Source organism: Eucyclogobius newberryi, unplaced genomic scaffold (genome assembly GCF_026437365.1).
Source record: "Eucyclogobius newberryi isolate DKJ021-1_F unplaced genomic scaffold, fEucNew1.0.hap1 SCAF_15, whole genome shotgun sequence".
In the NCBI taxonomy this organism is placed as follows: Eukaryota; Metazoa; Chordata; class Actinopteri; order Gobiiformes; family Gobiidae; genus Eucyclogobius; species Eucyclogobius newberryi.
The window spans coordinates 27,000,690-27,026,694 of NW_027315779.1; the positions used below are offsets into that span (position 1 = coordinate 27,000,690).

Below are 26,005 nucleotides of genomic sequence, written 5' to 3' on the forward strand. Positions count from 1 at the left end.
CAGACGTCCCCTGTTCTTCCACCCTCCTTCTTGGCCGGGAAAAACAGCATAACCTCTTTGGGATAAGCGCAGAAACCTGGAAGAGTCCATGGTGAAGTGAGGGATCTGACTCTCTCAGACGGACAGTCGGACACCGCTTGAGTGCGATGATGGCGCTGGGGAGAGGGGTCCTTCCATGGTGGCCGACGCCCGGACTGGGTGCGTTGGTTGAGCTGGGGAGCAGGTGGCCTTGACGTAGATAGATGGAGTTAGGTCTTCCAGGCTGAATTTACGCAGGCTTCATTTGACCACAGACAAACAATATCAGTTGTGTTCATAAATCACTGTTTGGACATAACATGAAACACAACGTTGACACTTTTTATTCACAGTAAACTGATTAATTACTTTTCTTTTGATAATGACAGAACACATAACAAACCATAAAACATTTCAATAAAATGCAGATAAGAGAGAAAACAACAAAATACATAGTTAACAAGTGAAAACATAATCAATCTTCATCTGACCATGTAGTAGATGCTGTTAGAAAACAATATGCCACTGTCATAATATCACCATTATCATCAACTACCTACTACCTACATCATTTTAAGTTTTTATAACATAAATGTCATTGCTTTCAATATTCTATTTCACTTTTTTGTCATATTGGTTTGCATAGATTGCATATATCACATGCAATTTCTTGGACAAACTATTGTTATTATGCAATTACATTACATACATTACTGAAAGGCTTCTCACCCGTGTGTAATCTCATATGCGCTGTAAGAGACCTACTTTTGGCAAATGTTTTATTACAGTCTGAACAACTGAAAGGCTTCTCGCCTGTGTGTGTTCTCATATGCACTGTAAGAGGACTCCTGTCCGCAAATGTTTTATTACAGTCTGAACAACTGAAAGGCTTCTCACCGGTGTGTGTTCTCATATGCACTGTAAGAGCACTCCTTTTGGCAAATGCTTTATTACAGTCTGAACAACTGAAAGGCTTCTCGCCTGTGTGTGTTCTCATATGCACTGTAAGAGCACTCCTGTACGCAAATGTTTTATTACAGTCTGAACAACTGAAAGGCTTCTCACCGGTGTGTGTTCTCATATGCACTGTAAGAGCACTCCTTTTGGCAAATGCTTTATTACAGTCTGAACAACTGAAAGGCTTCTCGCCTGTGTGTGTTCTCATATGCACTGTAAGAGCACTCCTGTACGCAAATGTTTTATTACAGTCCGAACAGCTGAAAGGATTATCACCTGTGTGTGTTCTCATATGCGCTGTAAGAGCACCCCTGTATGCAAATGTTTTATTACAGTCTGAACAGCTGAAAGGATTCTCACCTGTGTGTGTTCTCATATGCACTTTAAGAGAACTCCTTTGGGAAAATGTTTTATTACAGCAGGAACAACTGAAAGGCTTCTCGCCTGTGTGTGTTCTCATATGCTTTTTAAGAGCACTCCTGTATGGAAATGTTTTATTACAGTCTGAACAGCTGAAAGGATTCTCACCTGTGTGTGTTCTCATATGCACTTCAAGAGAACTCCTTTGGGAAAATGTTTTATTACAGCCAGAACAACTGAAAGGCTTCTCGCCTGTGTGTGTTCTCATATGCGCTGTAAGAGCACTCCTGTATGCAAATGTTTTATTACAGTCTGAACAGCTGAAAGGATTCTCACCTGTGTGTGTTCTCATATGCACTTTAAGAGCACTCCTGAATACAAATGTTTTATTACAGTCTGAACAGCTGAAAGGCTTCTCACCTGTGTGTCTTCTCATGTGTTTTACAAGACGACCAATACGGGAATAGTTTTTCTTACAGATTGAACAGCTGAAAAGTGTACAGCCAGGGTGTTTTATCATGTGTCTTGTAAGCTGATTCACGTCCGAGTGTATTTTAATATGTGCATTAAGCTTACACTTATGGGTAAAGTTTTTCTTACAGATTGAACAGTTGAAAGGTTTATCTCCTGTGTGTATTGTAATTTGAATGTGTCTTTGCAAATACGGTTTAGACCAAAATCTCTTTTTACAAACAGAGCACTGGTGTTTCTTCTTCTCAGCTCCTTCAGCTGTTCCTGACGTGTCTGCATTGTTTACACTGGTCGCTGGTGCAGACTTATATTTGGGGGATAGGACTGATTTTTGTACAGCTGTGCTCGAGTCTCTGATCTGGATTTGGTTGTAGTGTTCTTCATCAGCCTCTGTCTCCTTCTGTGCAACTGAACCTCTGAGTGGAGCTCTCCAGTCTTCGTCACGGTCAGTGTCAGAAGAGTGCTCTGTGTCTCCCTCAGTTTCTGAGCTGAAGTCCTCTCCCTGTGTTTCCTCTTCTTTGGGCTGTTGGAGCAGAGACGATTCTTCTGTCTTCACACAGACAGCACTGGACTCAGGGAGGGAGCAGAAAATAACAAAAAGATTACAGGGTTTAAATATAATCAAACCATTATAAAGCAGGCACAATATGCAGCAGCTATCTGGGGCTTCGCCCAAAAAGAAAGGGGGAGGTCATTGCTCATTCAGGCTGATATGATGTAGTGAGTGCCTCCAGTACGGTATTCCCTGTACATAACCCTCCAAAGACAAAGAAACACCATGGTCTTTTTGTCTTCTGAAAGCAGGGGTCCTCCCTCCAGAAAACTGAACAGAACCAGTGTTCTCACTGAGGGGTTTAAGCATGGCCACCATGCTTCGGCTGGTCACCGCCATGCTCAAAAGATACTGCCAGGTATAAGATCACTGTGTGAGCGCCGTAGGCGGTCTGAGCGAAAACCATCTTAATACTAATAATAATAAAAGAATATTAATACCTGGGTTAATACCCAAAACCTTCAACCTCAGCCCAGCGAGAACACCGAGAACAGCAGAAGCGGTAGTATTTAGTTACATGTACTAGAGTAACTTTTTCAAGAAATGATACATCTTTAACTAGCTGACACTACACTACACGCCTGGACACATTTCTGCAGTATATTGTAGGCTCCAAAAACCCCACCAATGACCTACCGTGGCCATTAATATTCGTGGTTATTGAAAAAACGGTTACTCTTGACATCTCTAGTCTGTACCCCCATCTCCCCATTCCACGCTACAACTATCCTGTCAAATAAAGCCTTTTTTATTTTTTACAAAGGAATTAAATTACACAATATTAAAAAAAACTAAAAAAGACACTTATAATAGTCATTGGAAATTAACTTGATTTATAGATGAAGAAAACAACAAATCTACATGTTTGTAAAAGTGTTTGAGACTCACATTTGCAGCTGCTCTTCCTCCTGTTTGATGCTCTGTTCTTCTGGCTCCTCTTTAATCAGTAGACTCTCTAGAATTTCCTGTTTCAGATCAGGACCAGGACTCAGAGAGGGGAGCTGGACATCTGCAGGACACAATGAAGGAATAAATGTGTTAACTCTTTAAAAGAGTCTTTACGCAGTCTTTTGGGCTGGGTAATTTGACAAAAAAAGTAAAGAAAACACTCTCAAGCAGACTACACACAAAAATGAGTAAACACAAAACTCAAGAGAGGTAACGCTACAGGAGCTAAACATTCAAAGTTGACATGGCTAACAGGTCCAGCGCGGTAGCAGAGAGTCCTGACGTGGGCTCTCCAGGCTCTTCCCTGTCGGAAGGAGGAGAGGACATGACTTTACAGAAGTTGGCCCTTATGATGCGTGAAATAAAGGAGATGAAGGGGGATGAGGGGACGGAGCACGCGTCGGTGAGGCTAAACTACATATTTCAGACAATATGGATGAATTAAGAGAATTGAGGGCCAGGGTACAGGGGTCTCGCTACGTACATTCAGGGGATGCCATCCCTAACAGGATAAATCAAAATGGAGGGCCATCAGATTTGACATGGGGGGGGGGAATAAACCATCCCTAAAACCAAACTTCATCCTATATTTTAGGTAGCGCCATCAATAAATTAATTCAAATAAACGTAGCACTGTCGCATCAAAGCGTCCAGTTTACATATAGTGGCACATTTTGAGCGTTTTTGCGGCACGAGTTTTGCACTTCGAGTCAGACGCGGCGCGCCGGGGGCGTTCAAGCGTACGACGCAGAAAACTTGGAAAAAAGCTCAACTTTGTAGTGGCTGCAACCAATCAGATGACGCTCTAGTGACGTGCCTACACACTCCTCAGAAGAAGGCCCAAAACAAACCCTGCAACAATTAAAATAAAATAAAAATCCAAAAGATGCAGCAAATAAAGATATTCACTAAACTCTGCTCACCTCTGAAGTATCTGACAATGACCTTCTATTGTCCTGACTATGAGGCTGACAGTGTCCAATGGATGAAAAGAAGAGTTGATGCGTCGAAAGGATTTGTGCCTGAATCTCAGAGCTCATTTCGGGATCTAAAGTTGCGGATCCCCCAATACAACAGAAAGAGCACATCACCTGGGCTAAACATGACAAGCAGCTGATAAACCACGAGGCCTGATAATGAGCTTTCTTAATGAGCATGTGAAAGAACGCGTCATGAAAACTGCAAAAGGAGACCTCCATTACAAAGGCAAAAGCACCTTCTTTACCCCGGTTATTCCGTGCGAAGTTTGTCAACGAGAAAAGTTTCACCAAATCTGTGTGGAATTCAAGAAGAGAAAACATGGCATGGGTTTTTGTTCATGGGAGACTCTTCTGGTGACTTGGTGAAGGTAAAAAAAACTGCTCAAAACAGCAGCAGGAGGGCGCAAAACACAGATCTGAACAACATCAAGAGACCAACGTGGGGCATGTGACTTAGTGATTCCATGTCCTTCTCAGAATTAACTGCTATTCCAAAGTAAGAGAAAAAAAAAAACACACAATTAAATTTAATAAATCAGACGGCGTTTCATCACAGTAGGAAAATATCAGCCAATTTAAAATTAAATCTTCACTTTTATCAAATTATACAATCAGATTTTCAAAATGTAAACACTTTGAACAGAAAGACATGGCATCTATTTAATAAAAACAAAACAAAAATTACGGCAGAAGAATTGAGTCCCATAATGAGCATAAAGGGTGATCTCACTCCCTCGTGGAGCACACACTTTCAACAGAGCAAAACTTACTCCATTAAAAACTCCTTCAACAAGTACTATATTTTCCGCACGTAAAAGCTTTTAATGTCCGCAAAAATCGCCAGTGCGCTTTATAATCCGGTGCACTTAATATATGGATTATTTCTGGTTGTCCCAACCGACATCGAAACAATTTTGTGTGGTGCACGGTGTATAAAAGAAGATTTGCGACGCGAGAGACTCAGATGGACGTCTAGAAGCACGTTTAAGGTACTCCGGAACCAAAAGTCCCAACATGTATGCAAAGCATTCTGGGAACAGTAGTCTACCGCTACACACGGTGCTCGGGCAAAATGTAAACTACATTATCAGTCAGGCGCGACACGACGCGGACACCTACGTACCTTCCTGAATACGCAAGTAATGAGGCTTTGTTGTTCGGAGCGAGCATACCAACAGCAGACTGCGTGAAGGACTTTTAGAATATTTCGACTTGAAATGGTCTAATTATGTAATGTATAATGATGAATTGTTATACCCATCTATAAATATGCATGGATCATGTTGTAGATAGGGTGACCAGATTTTCAAAACTGGGACACTATAATTTCACAAAAGAAGACAACCGATTTTAAATAGAATATGCATTAATTTTCTGTCAAAACAGTTCACATTTCTTACGGTCGCCCTTATAATTTTCTATATTGTTTTAGGTTTGGATATTTATCAAATGATAAATATAAAACATAATCATAAATTCTGTTACATAATAGAGTTAAGCAATATTTAATTTTATTCAGTTTCCTTGTGTGTCATTTTTGTATATGTCAATCTTTAATAAATGCAAAACTCATCCTTTTATTAATGTATTTAATAAGAATAATGAACACATCTGATTATAGCTACAAATGTAATTTGATCTGCAGTCCTAAGGCAGGTATAAAACAATACAACATACAAATAGAAGATTAATACAACACAAGACAATTATCACACGTCTGGTTTGATTCAAGCACAGTTTGAGTCGAGTTTTAAAGCTACAATATGAGACTGTCTTATTAAGAGGAGTTTGAGTCTTTTGTGTACTGTTTATTATTATTATTATTATTATTATTATTATTATTATTATTATTATTATTATTATTATTATTATTATTATTATTATAAGAATCAGAATCAGAATAGGTTTATTTCCAATGAACAGAATTGAACTGAAGCAACTGAAGCACAACAGAGAGAGCGGCGTGTTTTAAACTCACGAGTGCAAGAGTGCGACCCATGGATCTATTATAGGTGCGACCGGAAAGTTTGTTGCGTGAAAGAGCACGGTGCCGCGAGCTGCCGCTCTAACCACCACAACTAGCTCCGCGCGCCGCCCGCCCCACTCTCCGCGTCCTCACCGCGGATCCCCCGCTCCACACTTGCGCTCCACACTTGCGCTCCAGACTCTGCTTCCCTGTCACACTCGTACGTTTCAAACATGCCACACGCTCCTCTGTGGCGCCTCGAAACGGCAAATACATCCATGAAAACAGCAGGAGGACAGCGACCATTATAATAATCTGATGTGAAACAGAAAGTCCGCGATGACACGGAGCCAACACCGTAAAGTGACAAAATGCAAAATATAGGGCCACCGCTCAAAAGACCAGCATCACTGTCCCACACACAATGTTTTACAAACAAATGTCTTATTTTAAGTTATGTGACAGAAATACAAATGAATTCATACTGTAACTGTTTACAAACAGTCTGGTGACAAGTTAATTAGCCCTTTATATATATTCTTTATATATACAAACAGAACACTTTGGACTGGTGAAGTGAAATCTGTGATATGAACATTTCACATCAGAAATCACATCAAAAGTCCATGGTCCTGTTCCTCCTGCTGCATGAATATGGACTCAGTCTTTCACCTGCTGCAGATTTGTGCAACAGTCTCCACAACTATTACTAGGTTGTAAAAAAGCTATGTATTTCTTATATTTTTTATTGTTTTATTTTGTACACAATATTTGGCACACAACTCGAAATTCGACAAAAGAGTTTGGTTTGATGGAAAACAGTGTCTCATGCACTGCCAACTTTTTTTAATTCTATATTTTCACTCATTAAATAACGAGAAAAATCTCATAATTTAAAGAGAATAAAGGCAGATACGGGGTTCACTTTCAGCACCATGTTACGGGCTCCCCCCCCCTCAGTGTTGCATAATGGTACAGTCCAGTAACAGAGCAGATCAGCTTCATAGCTTTAAACCTACAAATCACAGCGCTGAGTCCAATGCATCTGTGGAGTCTTCATTACACACAAACACACCACCACCAGGACGCAAATGGCGCATGGTTAAAAGTGAATACAAATGCCCACAATAGATGTCGATCTTTATAATGCGGGCCTTTTAGACATCACAAACAATAATGTACCCGGTGCAGTGTCCCCATGTCAGATCCCGGACCAGTAAAATTAAGTACTTGTGTGTTGGGTGCTCGCGTGTGTTGGAGCTGCGCTCATCCATATTGTATGGATGATGTATGGATGGATGATGTATGGATGATGTATGGATGATGTATGGATGATGTATGGATGATGGCATGTGAGTAAAACATGACTCGCTTTTTGGCTGTGCCAAACACGATCCGGGCGTCAGGAGGAGCTGAGAGGAAGCGCAGACAGATTTGTGTTCTGTGTGTTTTACTGAGTTTGTCCAAGGGATGACAAAAGGTTAGAATCGGAGCATAAAACTTAAGTGCACACAATGAGCACATGAGAAGAGTGACTCTGCACAAAGTGCCCACGTAGACAATCAACTTAGAGGAGCAGAGAACGTGTGAATATAACACCAAGGCTGCTCCACCTGTCTGCGGGCGGCTGTGGCACGGAGCACGGCTGCTGTTTGAGCCCATCATGCACTACGGCTACACCATGGAGAAAGTAAAGGGTTTATCCAACAGTCTGTGAATGATGCGTAACAGGAAAGGTGCTGCTAAACGGCAGTGTCTTGTCTTGTAATCAACACACGCAAGACATCGTTTTAACGACCAGGAAACACTTTTACATCTATTTCAGGCTTTTATGTAGTTCTAACTGTCAACTCATCCAAGCCCGTTCTTTTGCGTCCTGGCCGCGGGGCTGAAAGTGAACTGTTCATGTCACTTTGAATCGGCCGCTAAACTACGACTTTTTTCTCGTTAATTAAGGAGTTTTTTTTTCTCATTAATTAATGACTTTTTTTCTCATTAATTAATGACTTTATTCTCGTAGTGCAGCGCTTTTTTTTTTTTCTTGGTTGGCCGTTATACTCCGTCGTAATTTTGTTATGAAGTCAAATACAATACTTTTCAGTTCCAAATACCTATGACAAAGTAGATCAACTCTGAAGTCGTAATGCACATAAACTGAGGCACAGTGTTGGTGAAATTACACTTGTTTTTCTTAATACATTTCAGTTTATGAGAACAAACGTGTTTGTAATTTCTTTTTAATCGATCTAGTAATTGCTTCAAAAACAGCGTCGGCTATATAAAGCTATTTCTTTCTTATATTTTTAATGGTTTTAAATTATGTTCGGCCCTCGACCCAGCCTGAGTGTCGAAATTTGGCCCACGGCCCAAATGAGTTTGACACCCAAAGGCATAAAAATGTCAATTTTAAGAGGCTGCAGTCTGCGGATCGCGGGCAGAGGGGGCGTACCCTATCCAGATAATATAATAGCTACAATAGATCCATGTACAATAGATCCATGTACAATAGATCCATGTACAATAGCTCCATGTACAATAGATCCATGTACAATAGATCCATGTACAATAGCTCCATGTACAATAGCTCCATGTACAATAGCTCCATGTACAATAGATCCATGTACAATAGCTCCATGTACAATAGATCCATGTACAATAGATCCACGTACAATAGATCCACGTACAATAGATCCATGTACAATAGATCCACGTACAATAGATCCACGTACAATAGATCCACGTACAATAGATCCACGTACAATAGATCCACGTACAATAGATCCATGTACAATAGATCCAGCCCTGGGGGCTTGGAGCTAGCTAGGCTAGCCGCTCATTAGCATCAAGCACGCGTGTTCTATTTCTCCTCCTCGGGCTGCGTGCTCACGTTCTCCCGAAGTCCGCACTTTCCGTGTTGTCAGCAACGTTCTTGCTGACAACACGAACACATCGTGGCTAGAATACAGAAGACTTCCATCCATAAGACTTAGGCTCATAAACAAGACTCACCGTGTCTGTTCAGCACGACCCTCGGGCTCAGAGCTTTCAGAGCCGAGTCCAGCAGCTCCTGTTTCCTCTGGTTCTCCTGTTTAGAGTCACACAGTTCCTCCTCATTCTCCACTATCGTTCTTTCTGCAGTCGCAGTCAGACACGCAGTCACCAAAGTTCTCAGAGTTTGATCTTTGGACATTTTCACATAAAGTTTTGTGAGTAGCACAAAACGTGCTTCTTCTTATACTAGTGTAAGTGATAGTGGTTGTCACGCTACTAAAGCGCATTATCGCCATCGTCCGGTATGGAGTGTGTACTGCGTCAACGTTAGAGGCGCTGTCCGAGCCTTTTCATCATCATCATCATCATCATCATTATTATTATTATTCAGGATATCAATTGAAAGAAAATCAACATTATATGATATTTAGAATTGATAAACACAGATAATTAAATGTGAGACCCTGGGAGGGACATTTGTGGAACAGTTCATTGTTTTTCTTGTTATTAATATTTTTAATAGTATCGATATACATATTTAAATCCATCAGAAATGTTAAATTTGGATAATTGTGTTTTGTGTAAATGAAATGTTCCTAATAGATTACCAATTAAATTGATAATATAATCAAGGTCATTGTAAGTAAGGTTAGTACATGTTATAATGTCCTTGATAGAAAATTCCATATTTTACAGCCACAGTTGTTAGATATAAATTGAGATGTTTCTTTCCAAGCAGGACCAAAAGAGATGATGATATTTTCAATTTAATCATTACAAAACGTACAATTGTCTGCAAATTTTGAGATTATACAGTTGCATGAATAGATGTTATGGAGGATTATTTTATCACGGTTTGTCATATATATTTTAGTATTGGTTTATTGGTCCATCTTATGTCTGCTGTTATGGGACTATATCAGTTTATCTCCTCTCTCACATCAAATACTCTGCAGACATGTTTGTGTGGAGTTATCTTGTTCAACGCCTAGTTCATCTGAGATTAAGTCTGCAAGATCTACTTGGGATGGACTGATCTTTGCTTTACCCATCATAAAGCCAACTTGGTATTTTCTTACTCTGTCTGTGGCTCTAAGAAAGGCTACTGCTGCAATGGCATTTGTGGACGTGTCCGAGAAGACGCACAATTCTTTCTTTACGGCAGTAGAAGGTGCAATGTCTGTGTACACTCTGGGAATCGACAGCTTTGACAATTCTTTGAGTACGTTTTTCCAGAGCGTCCAAGTTTCTTCCATTTCTGAAGGCAATGGTGCATCCCAGTCTCCGTTCTCAACAGTGAGTTCCTGTAAAATGAACTTTCCCTGTATAGTGACTGGCGCTACGAAGCCTAATGGATCGTAAAAGCTGTTGATTGTTGATAAAACCTCGCCTAGTGAAGGGTCTTTTTTTTAATTTATTCAATTTCAAATTCAATATTATAATATAATGTTTCTAAATTATTTCCACAGCCCATATACAACCACAGGCAGCAATAATTGTATTAGTTTAATGCTGAAACTATGTGTCAGATTTCATCTTCATATCCAATTTCGAATCCTTACCCAGGATTTACGTTCATATTGAAGGGACAGACTTCCCCAGAGGCAAAGTTTGCACAGAAATGCAGATTGTTCCCATTCTCACCGACCTTATCATAAAACTCACATTACTGGTCATAGGGCGACTCCTTGCTGCTGCCAGAACAATGTATGTTAATTTTACGGAGAAAAACAATCATTTGGGTATTGTAGTACTGCATTTCTGGTATTTTAGGTGAGACTTTGTTCACATAGGAATTGATTTATTGTGTAGATCATCATAAGTATCTGATCCAAACATAAGGCCTCATTTATCCATTTTTCTTTATATGAACTTTTTTAATGGTGATGTTGCCATTATTCTAAATATTTTTCTTGTGGGGAGATAAATAGTGAGTATAGTTTCCATACCAGTAAAGTTTGTGGGGGAAATGTTGATAATTTGATGTGTAATTTGGAGTGAATTTACAGCTCATGAGAAACTTTCAGCCTCCAATATACAAACAAATATTGTGTTCTACTATTTGGAATATTTTCTAGAAAGAAATATCGCACTGGTAAGCTCAGCAACACCGAAAGACCCGGAAGACCACAGAAAACAACTGAGGAGGATTTATCTCTTTCTTCCTCTCTCTTTTTTTTTAACGGTATATCGTATCAGGTCCTGGCTAAACATCTATGCTGGACCATGAGTGTCGCCCCCTGCAGGACCCTCTGTCCGCTCTGGAGAGCAGCTTCAGTGACAGACTGATCCACCCTCGCTGTGTGAAGGAGACGTTTCACAGGTCTTTCCTTCCTGTTGCTGTCAGACTCTACAACAAACACTGTTAGCCCTGAACACGTGTCACTGTAATACCCATGTGCAATACTGACCTATTCATGCGCAATAATGTCATATTCATGTGCAATACTCATACGCAATTCATGTGCATACAACTGCTGTAAATAAGAGTGTTTACTTTTGCCACTATTACTATTATTATTTTTGTCTTATGTTATTTTATTAGAATTGTTTTCTTTCTATTCCTTATTAAGAATATGAGAGGTTCTGTCTGAGTGTTTCTTTAAAGCTTCCTATAAGTTATCTGTTCTTTTACTTCTGTATCCACTTGCGTTGCAATACCGAAATTTCCCCTTTGTGTGGACAAATAAAGGCTATCTTATCTCATCTTATCTACAACAACAGTAGGTGGCGGTAAACGCACCTTTTCAGTTGGCTGTCATTAAAAGTTACACGACAACTACTAAATCATTATTTCTCTAGTGACGAAAAACCCCTTCACAACAGTTGACCAGATCACAAACACTCTCCAGGAGGTACGTTTATGTGTGTCAAAGTCAACAATCAAGAGAAGACTTTTCACCAGTGTTCACCACAAGATGTTCATCACTGGTGAACCTCAAAACAGGAAAACCAGATTAGAGTTAACATCTAAAAAAGCCTTCACAACATCCCATGGACAGACATTTGACTTGGGGTATTCATTTGTAATACAGGCTTCATAGCGTAGTATACAGTTCTTACAATGGAGCGCTCCTGGTCCAAACAGCAAGTGTGCACGGAGCAGATCAGAGTAATGAACCGTACAAACATACGCCCTAGTGGTCCAAGCACACACAGCAGAGTCTAGTCTAGTAGCCAATCCCTTGCAAGTGTCTGTCAAAAGGTGTTCACTGAGTGGCTGTTGCCTCGGCGATGTTGCTCTGAATTTCATAAAGTTGACTTCAGTTCAACTCTGCTGCGCTCCTCGTCACTTCCTCTGGTTTCCTCCCTCCGCGAGCCTGCAGTGGAAATGAATGTGAGCTGGTCAGGTGACTCTTGGTGTGAGTGCACCGTCAGTGGTTCTGGGTTTCACTCAGTGTCGACAAAGAAAGTTCACGTCCAGCTTCAAGTAACACCAGCACCTAAAGTTACTCAGTTTGCATTGGTTTGGTTTTGTCAACTCAGAAGTTACTCCAAAACTCTGGCCTGTGGCTGGAATCCAGGTGAGCTGACCTTGTTCTCACATTAACTTTAAGAGTATGTTAATATGTTGTAGTGAAGTGAGTCTAACCTGTCCTGCACGTATATTTACCCTCAGAGTATTTGACCACAGACAAACAATATTAGTTGTGTTCATAAATCACTGTTTGGACAGAACATGAAACACAAAGATGACACTTTTTATTTACAGTAAACTGATTAAATACCTTTATTTTGATAATGACAGAACACATAACAAACCATAAAACATTTCAACAAAATACATAGTTAACAAGTGAAAACATAATCAATCTTCATCTGACCATGTAGTAGATGCTGTTGGAACACAATCTGCCACTGTCATATATCACCATTATCATCAACTACCTACATCATTTTAATTAAGTTTTTATAACATAAATATAACAAATATCATTGCCTTCAACATTCTATTTCACTTTTTTGTCATACTGGTTTGCGTAGATTGCATACATCACATGCAAATTCTTCAACAAATTATTGTTATTATGTAATTACATTCCAGGACTTTTGCATTCTTTGTCTCTGTACTTTGTACAACACATTTGCTTAAATTTGTTTCTAAATGGATATTTCCACATTTCCTTTGTGTGGGCTTGTTTGGGAGAAAACATTAGCCGTGGTCACTCCCACCACTGTCTCAGCTCGGCCTGTTACGATAATGACTATATCGACTCATCACTCCAGAGGTAAAAACATGCACAACATGTGCGTCTGATTTTTGAGTCTGTGTAAAAGCAGAATCCTCCTTCACAAAACTCATGATCAGTTTCGTATTTTAGATCAAATTAACATAAAAAAAAACAATGAGATATTGTTGAACTGATCTATTTTGAAGAAAGATGCAAGTAGAAATTATCTAGAATTATTGCATCAGTAAAACGCTATGCTAAATAATATTGTTTATCGAGATATTTTCAGGGCAATATTCTGTCAAAACAAACTATCACGACAGGCAAAGTCCCAGCTGGATTTTGTTCACGTGTTGTCAGTATGAAACGGTTTTCCAGTTGTTCCTGTTTAGGCTGGCATTTCAACTCAAAAGATGGGTGGTAAATAATGTCTTGTCTCATGTGTATTGCAAGCTGATTTTCAGTGATAAAATGCTTTGTACAGATTGAACAGCTGAAAGGCTTCTCACCTGTGTGTGTTCTCATGTGCCGTAAGAGACCTCCTTTGGGAAAATGTTTTATTACAGTCTGAACAACTGAAATGCTTCTCACCTGTGTGTGTTCTCATATGCACTTTAAGAGCACCCCTGCACGCAAATGTTTTATTACAGTCTGAACAGCTGAAAGGCTTATCACCTGTGTGTGTTCTCAAATGCACTGTTAGAGACCTCCTTTGGGAAAATGTTTTATTACAGCCTGAACAGCTGAAAGGATTCTCACCTGTGTGTGTTCTCATATGCACTATAAGAGCACTCCTGTATGTAAATGTTGTATTACAGTCTGAACAGCTGAAAGGCTTCTCACCTGTGTGTGTTCTCATATGCACTGTAAGACTACATCTTAGAGCAAATGTTTTATTACAGTCTGAACAGCTGAAAGGATTCTCACCTGTGTGTGTTCTCATATGCACTATAAGAGCACTCCTGTATGCAAATGTTGTATGACAGTCTGAACAGCTGAAAGGCTTCTCACCTGTGTGTGTTCTCATATGCACTGTAAGACTACATCTTAGAGAAAATGTTTTATTACAGTCTAAACAGCTGAAAGGCTTCTCACCTGTGTGTGTTCTCATATGCGTCGTAAGAGCACTCCTGTATGGAAATGCTTTATTACAGTCTGAACAACTGAAAGACTTCTCACCTGTGTGTGTTCTCATATGCACTGTAAGATCACTCCTTTGGGAAAATGTTGTATTACAGCCAGAACAACTGAAAGGCCTCTCGCCTGTGTGTGTTCTCACATGCGCTGTAAGAGCACTCCTGTATGGAAATGTTTTATTACAGATTGAACAGCTGAAAGAATTCTCACCTGTGTGTTTTCTCATATGCACTGTAAGAGACCTCCTTTGGGAAAATGTTTTATTACAGTCAGAACAGCTGAAAGCATTCTCACCTGTTTGTATTCTCATGTGTTCTGCAAGACGACCAATACGGGAATAGTTTTTCTTACAGATTGAACAGCTGAAACTTGTACAGCCAGGGTGTTTTATCATGTGTCTTGCAAGCTCATTCTTATAGCAGAAGCTTTTCTTACAGATTGAGCAGCTGAATAGTTTCCTACCTGAGTGTATTTTAATGTGTTCATTAAGACTACACTTATTGGTTAAGTTTTTCTTACAAATTGAACAGCTGACAGGTTTGTGGTCTGTGTGTCTTCTCATGTGTCTTGCAAATTTACCCTTAAGGAAAAAGCCTTTCTTACAGATTGAACAGCTGAAAGGTTTATCTCCTGTGTGTATTGTCATTTTAATGTGTCTTTGCAAATACGGTTTCGACAAAAATATCTTTTTACAAACGGAGCACTGGTGTTTCTTCTTCTCAGCTCCTTTGGCTGTTCCTGACGTGCCTGCATTGTTTACATTGGTCTCTGGTGCAGACATGTATTTGGGGGATGGAAGTGATTTTTGTACAGCTGTGCTTGTGTGTCTGATCTGGATTTGGTTGTAGTGTTCTCCATCAGCCTCTGTCTCCTGTGGAGCTGAACCTCTGAGTGGAGCTCTCCAGTCTTCATCACGGTCAGTGTCAGAAGAGTGTTCTGTGTCTCCCTCAGTCTCTGAGCTGATAACCTCTCCCTGAGTTTGCTCTTCTTTGGGCTCAGTTTGTGTTTGTTGGAGCAGAGACGATTCTTCTGTCTTCACACAGACAGCACTGGACTCAGGGACGGAGCAGAAAATAACAAATAAAGATCACAGGGTTTAAATATAATCAAACCATTATAAAGCAGGCACAATATGCAGCAGCCATCTGGGGCTTAGCCCAAAAAGAGAGGGTCATTGCTCATTCAGGCTGATATGTAGTGAGTGCCTCAAATACTGTATTTCCTGTACATAACCCTCCAAAGACAAAGAAACACCATGGCATTTTTGTTTTCTGTGGGGTAAGTTAATACAACTTTGAGACGATTAAAATCTACATGTTGATAGTTGATGCGGTCAAAATAATTTGCGCTGGTTTGTGTTTGACGAGTTCATGTGTTTATTCAGAGTTATCTGCAGAAGAGTAGGGACACATGAAGGGGCCAGAAGAAGCAGCAGGGCTGTCAGAAGAGTTGTTGTTGTTGTTCTGCTGCTCAACTAGCAGAGAGCTAAGCTACGGGCTAATGCTAACAAGAGATCTCATCCACCTGAAATCAAATCAAATCAATTTATTTTTGTAAGGCCCAAAATCACAACAACAGTTGCCTCTGAGGGCCACAGGGAGAAATGAATCAACAATGTCTGTGGTGGCGATGAAGTCAGACAATGTCCGTGGTGGCGAGGGACGATGTCCCAGGGTCCTCTGTCCTTAGACGGAAATGAGACTTTAAAAACACTTTGATGCATTTGAGATCACATTACGTAGATACAAAACTTAAATTACTGACTCGAACAGCGAAATGAGTGACTACAATCTAATGTCAGGACTATTTATTTGTCCCACAGCCTCAAAGAAATGTTTACACAATCAGCTGTGCTCTAGAATCTATAGTGCTCTAAAATCTATAGTGCTCTAAAATCTATAGTGTACAGCTGATTGATAACTTCACACGCTCACTAGAAGCACAAAGAGCTGATGAAACTGGAAAATGATATTGGCAACATATGTGCCTCATTTAATATACTGTATTATAATCGTAAAAGTTTGAAAAATATTGCAGTAAATGCTTCGGCTGGTCACCGCCATGCTCAAAAGATACTGCCAGGTATTAAGATCACCGTGCGAGCGCCGTAGGCGGTCTGAGCGAAAAGCATCTTAATACTAATAATGATAAAAGAATCTTAATACCTGGGTTAATACCCAATACCTTCAACCTCAGCCCAGCGAGAACACCGAGAACAGCAGAAGCGGTAGTATTTAGTTACATGTACTAGAGTAACTTTTTCAAGAAATGATACATCTTTAACTAGCTGACACTACACTTTTACTTGAGTCATTTTCTTTAAGCAACAGTCTCTTAGATTATGATTGATAAATGATTTGAGCAGGTGTGCATTTTGCACTGCTCCTTCAGATATGTAATTTGTATAATTTTTGTAGAAAGTAAAATTCAGTTTGCCCTTTGCCTCAATGAGTTCCCGTTTGTCCTGTAGTTGCTCTGCTTAAGCTTTGTAGATTAATAAAACCCTCTGAGCCACTGCTACACTGACGACCACAACTAATTCATGTTTGAACAATCATGTTGTTTTCATTTCGTTATCTATTCCAAGTTATAGTTAGTTGCTGCTGTAAAGATCCACCACTTTCTACGCTCTCTCCCACTTTCTAGATGGAGCCAATCACACGCCAGTTCAGCAGGTAAGCAGAGCCAGCTTCCAATCAGAGATGGAGAAGAGCATTTCAGATGGACAGCCAGAGCAGCCAATCAGTGCTCAGAGCAGGGATCGGTGCAGAGGAGAGGCTCAACCTCAGCTCTGCACAAATGACACATTTTCACATCAAACTGTTGCTGTTGAATATAATCTCTATAACAAACACTACAAACTGAAATCTATGACTTAACATTTTAAACATGAAAAGAACATTATGATCGTATTAAGGTCAGTGTGGGTCTTGATCCCGCATTGCCCACACCCCATGTATCGCTTTACCTGCTGAGCTAAACCAGCCAGTAACTGGAATTATGCTTAAATTAAGCAGAGAAGCAGCACATTCCTGTAGGTAAATAATTTATCGATATGGGGATTTTATTATATTCTGCAAATTACCCTTTTTTAAAGACAAAAAAAAAAAAAAAAAATCCAGTTTTTTTGGAATGACATCCGAGGCTTGAGCCCCCTAAGCCAACTCCCTGCTCTGCAGATGAGCCATTAGATCAAACAAATACCAGAAGAAGACATTTACCAATTGTGTGCTGTGATTGTGGTGATGGTTTAGTGAAATGTGAACTTTCTGAAGAAGATATAGTAATAGAAATCTTGAAATTAAGATCATTTTTGACCCTTACCGAGTTCATATTGCACCAGAACATAATGTTGCACCTTGCCTGGGATGTACAGCTTCATAGCCAATACTGGCACATTTACATAAATGTACATTCATGTGCATTGTCCTCTCAAATCATGTAATAATAATATGTTTTAAGATAAGATAAGATGATCCTTTATTGTCCAGACATGGGGAAATTTCATAATTATCATGTATGCAATTAGTTTCACACAGTGAAAAAGGCATGCACACAGAAGCCAACAGCCTCCACAGCAGCAGGAGCACACAGAGCGCTGAGATCAACACGAGTCATCTGTCATTATAGATCTGTGACATCTGTACACCGATTAGTTATGTACTAGGAGCGTTCTGAGAGGCAATTGAGCACGACGCCCTTGTAAACAACCAAAGTTGATTCAACAAACGTATTAGCTCGTGTACACCATAAAATATATAACTATATGAATATAAACAAATCAGGCTTGTTGACTGGCTATGGTCTGTCTAATACACACACGTGTGCGCATGCCGCCAGTGACTCGTGATGCGCCTGGACACATTTCTGCAGTATACTGTAGGCTCCAAAACCCCACCAATGACCTACCGTGGCCATTAATATTCGTGGTTATTGAAAAAACGGTTACTCCATTCCACGCTACAACTATCCTGTCAAATAAAGCCTTTTTTTATTTTTACAAAGGAATTAAATTACACAATATCTAAAAACAAAAAAAGACACTTATAATAGCCACTGGAAATTAACTTGATTTATAGATAAAGAAAACAACAAATCTACATGTTTGTAAAAGTGTTTGAGACTCACATTTGCAGCTGTTCTTCCTCCTGTTTGATGCTCTGTTCTTCTGGCTCCTCTTTAATCAGTAGACTCTCTAGAATTTCCTGTTTCAGATCAGGACCAGGACTCAGAGAGGGGAGCTGGACACCTGCAGGACACAATGAAGGAATAAATGTGTTAACTCTTTAAAAGAGTCTTTACGCAGACACGTCTTTTGGGCTGGGTAATTTGACAAAAAAAAGTAAAGAAAACACTCGCAAGCAGACTACACACAAAAATGAGTAAACACAAAACTCAAGAGAGGTAACGCTACAGGAGCTAAACATTCAAAGTTGACATGGCTAACAGGTCCAGCGCGGTAGCAGAGAGTCCTGACGTGGGCTCTCCAGGCTCTTCCCTGTCGGAAGGAGGAGAGGACATGACTTTACAGAAGTTGGCCCTTATGATGCGTGAAATAAAGGAGATGAAGGGGGATGAGGGGACGGAGCACGCGTCGGTGAGGCTAAACTACATATTTCAGACAATATGGATGAATTAAGAGAATTGAGGGCCAGGGTACAGGGGTCTCGCTACGTACATTCAGGGAATGCCATCCCTAACAGGATAAATCAAAATGGCGGGCCATCAGATTTGACATGGGGGGGGGGGAATAAACCATCCCTAAAACCAAACTTCATCCTATATTTTAGGTAGCACCATCAATAAATTACTTCAAATAAACGTAGTACTCGCGTCAAAGCGTCCAGTGGCACGAGTTTTGCACTTCGAGTCAGACGCGGCGCGCCGGGGGCGTTCAAGCGTACGACGCAGAAAACTTGGAAAAAAGCTAAACTTTTTAGTGGCTGCAACCAATCAGATGACGCTCTAGTGACGTGCCTACACACTCCTCAGAAGAAGGCCCAAAACAAACCCTGCAACAATTAAAATAGAGATATTCACTAAACTCTGCTCACCTCTGAAGTATCTGACAATGACCTTCTATTGTCCTGACTATGAGGCTGACAGTGTCCAATGGATGAAAAGAAGAGTTGATGCGTCGAAAGGATTTGTGCCTGAATCTCAGAGCTCATTTCGGGATCTAAAGTTGCGGATCCCCCAATACAACAGAAAGAGCACATCACCTGGGCTAAACATGATAAGCAGCTGATAAACCACGAGGCCTGATAATGAGCTTTCTTAATGAGCATGTGAAAGAACGCGTCATGAAAACTGCAAAAGGAGACCTCCATTACAAAGGCAAAAGCACCTTCTTTACCCCGGTTATTCCGTGCGAAGTTTGTCAACGAGAAGTTTCACCAAATCTGTGTGGAATTCAAGAAGAGAAAACATGGCATGGGTTTTTGTTCCTGGGAGACTCTTCTGGTGACTTGGTGAAGGTAAAAAACCTGTGCTCAAAACAGCAGCAGGAGGGCGCAAAACACAGATCTGAACAACATCAAGAGACCAACGTGGGGCATGTGACTTAGTGATTCCATGTCCTTCTCAGAATTAACTGCTATTCCAAAGTAAGAGGGAAAAAAACACATTTAAATTGAATAAATCAGACGGCGTCTCATCACAGTAGGAAAATATCAGCCAATTGAAAATTAAATCTTCACTTTTATCAAATTATACAATCAGATTTTCAAAATGGCCGGATCCGGCCCGCCAAAGGTTTTAATCCGGCCCGCCGAACATTTTGAATTAATATTTAAAAAATAATACGTTCATAGAACCGTAGTTACTTCCGTAACTGTTGTTAGCGCTAAAACTACACGTCCCACAATGCCGCTGGTGGCCGCCCCTCCCCCGCGCGGCTCTTCACTGCCATGTGTGCTGCGGAGTGAGAAGTGCTGAGAGAAGTAAGACACGCGTTTGCGCACTTTACAGCACTTACGCACCTCAGAGCAGAGGTCTGAGCGAGGACAGAGACGTGTGGCTTTATGAAACACGTGGAAGAAAGAAAGACTTTTTTTGAGGATGTTAGAGTTGTGCTAAAAGTGGAGCTAACAACAAGAAAAGTAACTTCTGTGATGATGCTCTGTGAGGAAAACATCCTCTACAAACCTGGACAGATCAGGAGCCACAGGTAAAAACACAGGTCAGAGTGTAATAAAGTATGAACATGACAGTGTCCACACTAATGTGACTGAACACAAACACAATGACCTCATTTGAGTCACTACATGAATCATTTGTTACTAAGATCAAGTTAAACTATGAAAATAGTGAGCTTGTATTGAGTTTGAGCAGAAACATGTCTGTGATATGAACATTTCACACCAGAAATGAGCAGTCTTTCACCTGCTGCACATTTGCGCAACAGTCTCCACAACTATTACTAGGCTGTAAGAAAGCTATTTATTTCTTATGTTTTTTATTGTTTTATTTTGTACATAATATTTGGCCCACAATTTGAGAAAAGAGTTTGGTTTGATGGAACACTGTGGCTCATAACTTAACAAGTTTATTTTGTTATAAAGTCAAATACAATATTTTTCAGTTCCAAATACCCATGACTAAATGTTTATCTCTGTAGATCTGAAGTTGTAATGACATAAACTGAAGCTCAGTGTTGGTGGAATTACACTTGTTTTTCTAAATACATTTCAGTTTATGAGAACAAACGTGTTTGTAATTGTTTTTTAATTGATCCAGTAATTGCTTCAAAAACAGCGTAGGCTATATAAAGTTATTTATTTCTTATATTTTTAATTGTTTTATGTTTTACATTATGTTCGGCCCGCGACCCAGCCTGAGCGTCAGAATTCGGCCCACGGCCCAAATGAGTTTGACACCCCTGACTAGAGCTGGGTTGAAAAAAAATCGATTTTCCGATTTTTAATCAATTCGCATATTAATGATCGATTATCGATTCGTACGTCCAAAAATATTTTTTTTAAATGTATTTATTATTATTATTTATTTTTTAATTAAAATTATTTTCTACATTTCCCTCAGAGAACTTCAATCTACCTTCAAGAAAGATTATTCAGGACTCCTGGATTATCTTTCTTGAAGGTAGATTGACCCATAACCTTTTCATCAGTCTTCCAGCCATCAGTAACTACCAAGACTTGTAAGATTTGCTGTTTAATATTGATATAATACTAGTTTTAATATGTTGCTTCTCTACAGAGTCATGAAGTGAAGGAAACAGTTCAAATACATTTTTCATTTTTAATAACATTAACCCCCGGATCGAATCGAAATCGGATCGAATGGAATCTGAGAAAATCGGGGGGGGGGGGGGGGGGGGGGGGGGAAATCGATTTTGAAACGTAAAAATCGGAATCGAATCGATTCTTGAAATTTGAATCGAAACCCAGCTCTACCCCTGATGTAATGCTTAGAAATGTCAATTTTAAGGATTTTAGAAACAGTCAAAGAGTAAAATTCCTTCTATTTTATCTTTGACTTAAAAATAATTTAGCATTTTCGGTCATTTTAGAGGCCGAACTCCTGAAATAGTCCGACCAAGAGGCTGCAGTCTGCGGATCGCGGGCAGAGGGGGCGTACCCTATCCAGATAATATAATAGCTATAATAGATCCATGTAAAATAGATCCATGTAAAATAGATCCATGTAAAATAGATCCATGTAAAATAGATCCATGTAAAATAGATCCATGTACAATAGATCCACGTATAATAGATCCACGTATAATAGATCCACGTATAATAGATCCACGTATAATAGATCCATGTATGATCCATGCATTGCCTTGAATGGGACGCCATCTTTGGTCCTGGGGGCTTGGAGCTAGCTAGGCTAGCCGCTCATTAGCATCAAGCACGCGTGTTCTATTTCTCCTCCTCGGGCTGCGTGCTCACGTTCTCCCCAAGTCCGCACTTTCCGTGTTGTCAGCAACGTTCTTGCTGACAACACGAACACATCGTGGCTAGAATACAGAAGACTTCATGCAGCTCATAAGACTTAGGCTCATGAACAAGACTCACCGTGTCTGTTCAGCACGACCCTCGGGCTCAGAGCTTTCAGAGCCGAGTCCAGCAGCTCCTGTTTCCTCTGGTTCTCCTGTTTAGAGTCACACAGTTCCTCCTCATTCTCCACTATCGTTCTTTCTGCAGTCGCAGTCAGACACGCAGTCACAGAAGTTCTCAGAGTTTGATCTTTGGACATTTTCACATATGGTTTTGTGAGTAGCACAAAACGTGCTTCTTCTTATACTAGTGTAAGTGATAGTGGTTGTCACGCTACTAAAGCGCATTATCGCCATCGTCCGGTATGGAGTGTGTACTGCGTCACCGTTAGAGGCGCTGTCCGAGCCTTTTCATCATCATCATCATCATCATCATCATTATTATTATTATTCAGGATATCAATTGACAGAAAATCAACATATCACTTTAACATATGATATTTAGAATTGATAAACACAGATAATTAAATGTGAGACCCTGGGAGGGACATTTGTGGAACAGTTCATTGTTTTTCTTGTTATTAATATATTTAATAGTATCGATATACATATTCAAATCCATCAGAAATGTTAAATTTGGAGAATTGCGTTTTGTGTAAATGAAATGTTCCTAATAGATTACCAATTAAATTGATAATATAATCAAGGTCATTGTAAGTAAGGTTAGTACATGTTATAATGTCCTTGATAGAAAATTCCATATTTTACAGCCATAGTTTTCAGATATAAATTGAGATGTTTCTTTCCAAGCAGGACCAAAAGAGATGATATTTTCAATTCAATTATTACAATATGTACAATTGTCTGCAAATTTGGAGATTATACGGTTGCATGAATGGATGTTATGGAGGATTATTTTATCACGGTTTGTCATATATATATTTTTTTAGGCTGTGGCTACAGAGCCGCGGCGCGGTGAAATAGCCCAGCAGTTTCAGGAGCCGCGGCACAAAATACCCTAGCAGTTTCGGCCGCTCGCCGCGGCTCTGTAGACACTCCCATTTTTGTATTGGTTTATTGGTCCATTTTATGTCAACTGTTATGGGACTATATCGGTTTATCTACTCTCTCACATCAAATACTCTGCAGACGTGTTTGTCTTTTTATAGACATAACCTAAAACGACTTTACTTTCCGTGTAAAATGTGGAGTTATCTTGTTCAATGCCTAGTTCATCTGAGATTAAGTCTGCAAGATCTACTGCTAACACAGCAGCACAAAGCTCTAATCTTGGGATGGACTGATCTTTGCTTTACCCATCATAAAGCCAACTTGGTATTTTCCTACTCTGTCTGTGACTCTAAGAAAGGCTACTGCTGCAATGGCATTTACGGCAGTAGAAGGTGCAGTGTCTGTGTACACTCTGGGAATCGACAGCTTTGACAATTCTTTGAGTACGTTTTTCCAGAGCGTCCAAGTTTCTTCCATTTCTGAAGGCAATGGTGCAACCTCAAAATAAAGACGTGTAATAAAGTTCTGTTCGAAACATGTGCTCTGCCTGCAACTCCTGAAGTGTTCACCAGATGACACCGTAAGGAAGCAAACGCAATGGAATTAAAGCATTGGTAAAATATGCACTTTTAAAACTTAAAACACTTTATGCATAACAATCCAATCCAACTTTATTTGTATAGCACATTTTACCTACACAAAGTCTCCTAAGTGCTGTACAGAGTACAAAATAAGCACAGGTAAAATGTGTTGAAAAATATAAATACATACAAAAAAAAAAAGTCCAAACAAAATAAAAAATAATTAAAAACAACAAAAAATATATAAAATACTAAAAGACAGCCAGAACAATGTATGTTAATTTGACTGAGAATAACAATCATTTGGGTATTGTAGTACTGGTATTTTAGGTGAGACTTTGTTCACATATGTATTCCAGAAGAGATTGCTGTTATTACATCCTGGAATTCTATATATTTGACAGGAATTGATTTATTGTGTAGATCATCATAAGTATCTGATCCAAACATAAGGCCTCATTTATCCATTTTTCTTTATATTAACTTTTTTAATGGTGATGTTGCCATTATTCTAAATATTTTTCTTGTGGGGAGATAAATAGTGAGTATAGTTTCCATACCAGTAAAGTTTGTGGGGGAAATGTTGATAATTTGATGTGTAATTTGGAGTGAATTTACAGCTCATGAGAAACTTTCAGCCTCCAATATACAAACAAATATTGTGTGATATGAAGTTGGATCTGGGTTTTTCTTCATATGCGTTTCACCTGCGACTTTAAAGGTTTGATTTAAGTCAAAGAAATGAATAATTGATGCATTTTCTGATCTTTCTGAGCCAATTACTTCTTTCTTAAATATTGGGACATCTGTTTGCTCTATACAACATCACAATGGATATAAAATAAAACAAACAAGATTTTCAGCTTTAATTCCAGGGAATTTACACCCAAATCAGGTGATTTGTTTATGTGCCTCCCACTTTTAAAGGGACCAAATGTAATATGACAATTGGCGGTGCAGCTGTTCCATGGTCTGGTGTGTCATTATCTCATTTACAAGGAGCAGATAAAAGGTCTAGAGTTATTTCAAGTGTCCTGTTTACATTTGGAATCGGCTGCTGTTAACTCTCAATATGAGATCCAAAGAGCTGTCACCATCAGTGAAGAAAGCCATCATTAAGCTGAGAAATCAGAGCAAACCCATCAAAGAGATGGCAAATACATTAGGTGTGGCCACATCAACTATTTGGAATATTTTTAGAAAGGAATAACGCACTGGTAAGCTCAGCAACACCGAAAGACCCGGAAGACCACAGAAAACAACTGAGGAGGATTTATCTCTTTCTTCCTCTCTCTTTTTTTAACGGTATATCGTATCAGGTCCTGGCTAAAAATCTATGCTGGACCATGAGTGTCGCCCCCTGCAGGACACTCTGTCCGCTCTGGAGAACAGCTTCAGTGACAGACTGATCCACCCTCGCTGTGTGAAGGAGACGTTTCACAGGTCTTTCCTTCCTGCTGCTGTCAGACTCTACAACAAACACTGTTAGCCCTGAACACGTGTCACTGTCATACCCATGTGCAATACTGACATATTCATACACAATAATGTCATATTCATGTGCAAAACTCAAACGCAATTCATGTGCATACAACTGCTGTAATTAAGAGTGTTTACTTGTGCCACTATTATTATTTATTTTAATTTTTAAATTAAGAATATGAGAGGTTCTGTCTATAATAGTTTTGTTTATAAGTTTTTTTTTTTATTAAGAGTGTTTTTTTATAGCTTCCTATAAGTTATCTGTTCTTTTACTTCTGTATCCACTTGCGTTGCAACACTGAAATTTCCCCTTTGTGTGGACAAATAAAGGCTATCTTATCTTATCTTATCTACAACTACAGTAGGTGGCGGTAAATGCACCTTTTCAGTTGGCTGTCATTAAAAGTTACACAACAAC

At 39.6% G+C, this 26,005-nt stretch overlaps 1 long non-coding RNA gene and 2 pseudogenes across 1 annotated transcript; all 3 read right to left on the reverse strand.

Moving 5' to 3' along the window:
- Positions 1-505: 505 nt before the first annotated feature.
- LOC140361194 (uncharacterized) lies at positions 506-9,464 on the reverse strand (annotated as a pseudogene).
- Positions 9,465-13,315: 3,851 nt separating this feature from the next.
- LOC140361197 (uncharacterized) lies at positions 13,316-15,419 on the reverse strand (annotated as a pseudogene).
- A 74-nt stretch (positions 15,420-15,493) lies between these two features.
- LOC140361212 (uncharacterized) lies at positions 15,494-22,746 on the reverse strand. Its single transcript, XR_011926960.1, has 3 exons — positions 22,593-22,746; positions 18,682-18,802; positions 15,494-15,602 (listed from the first exon to the last, which is right to left on the reverse strand). It is a non-coding gene; the product is annotated as an uncharacterized lncRNA (long non-coding RNA).
- Positions 22,747-26,005: the final 3,259 nt, after the last annotated feature.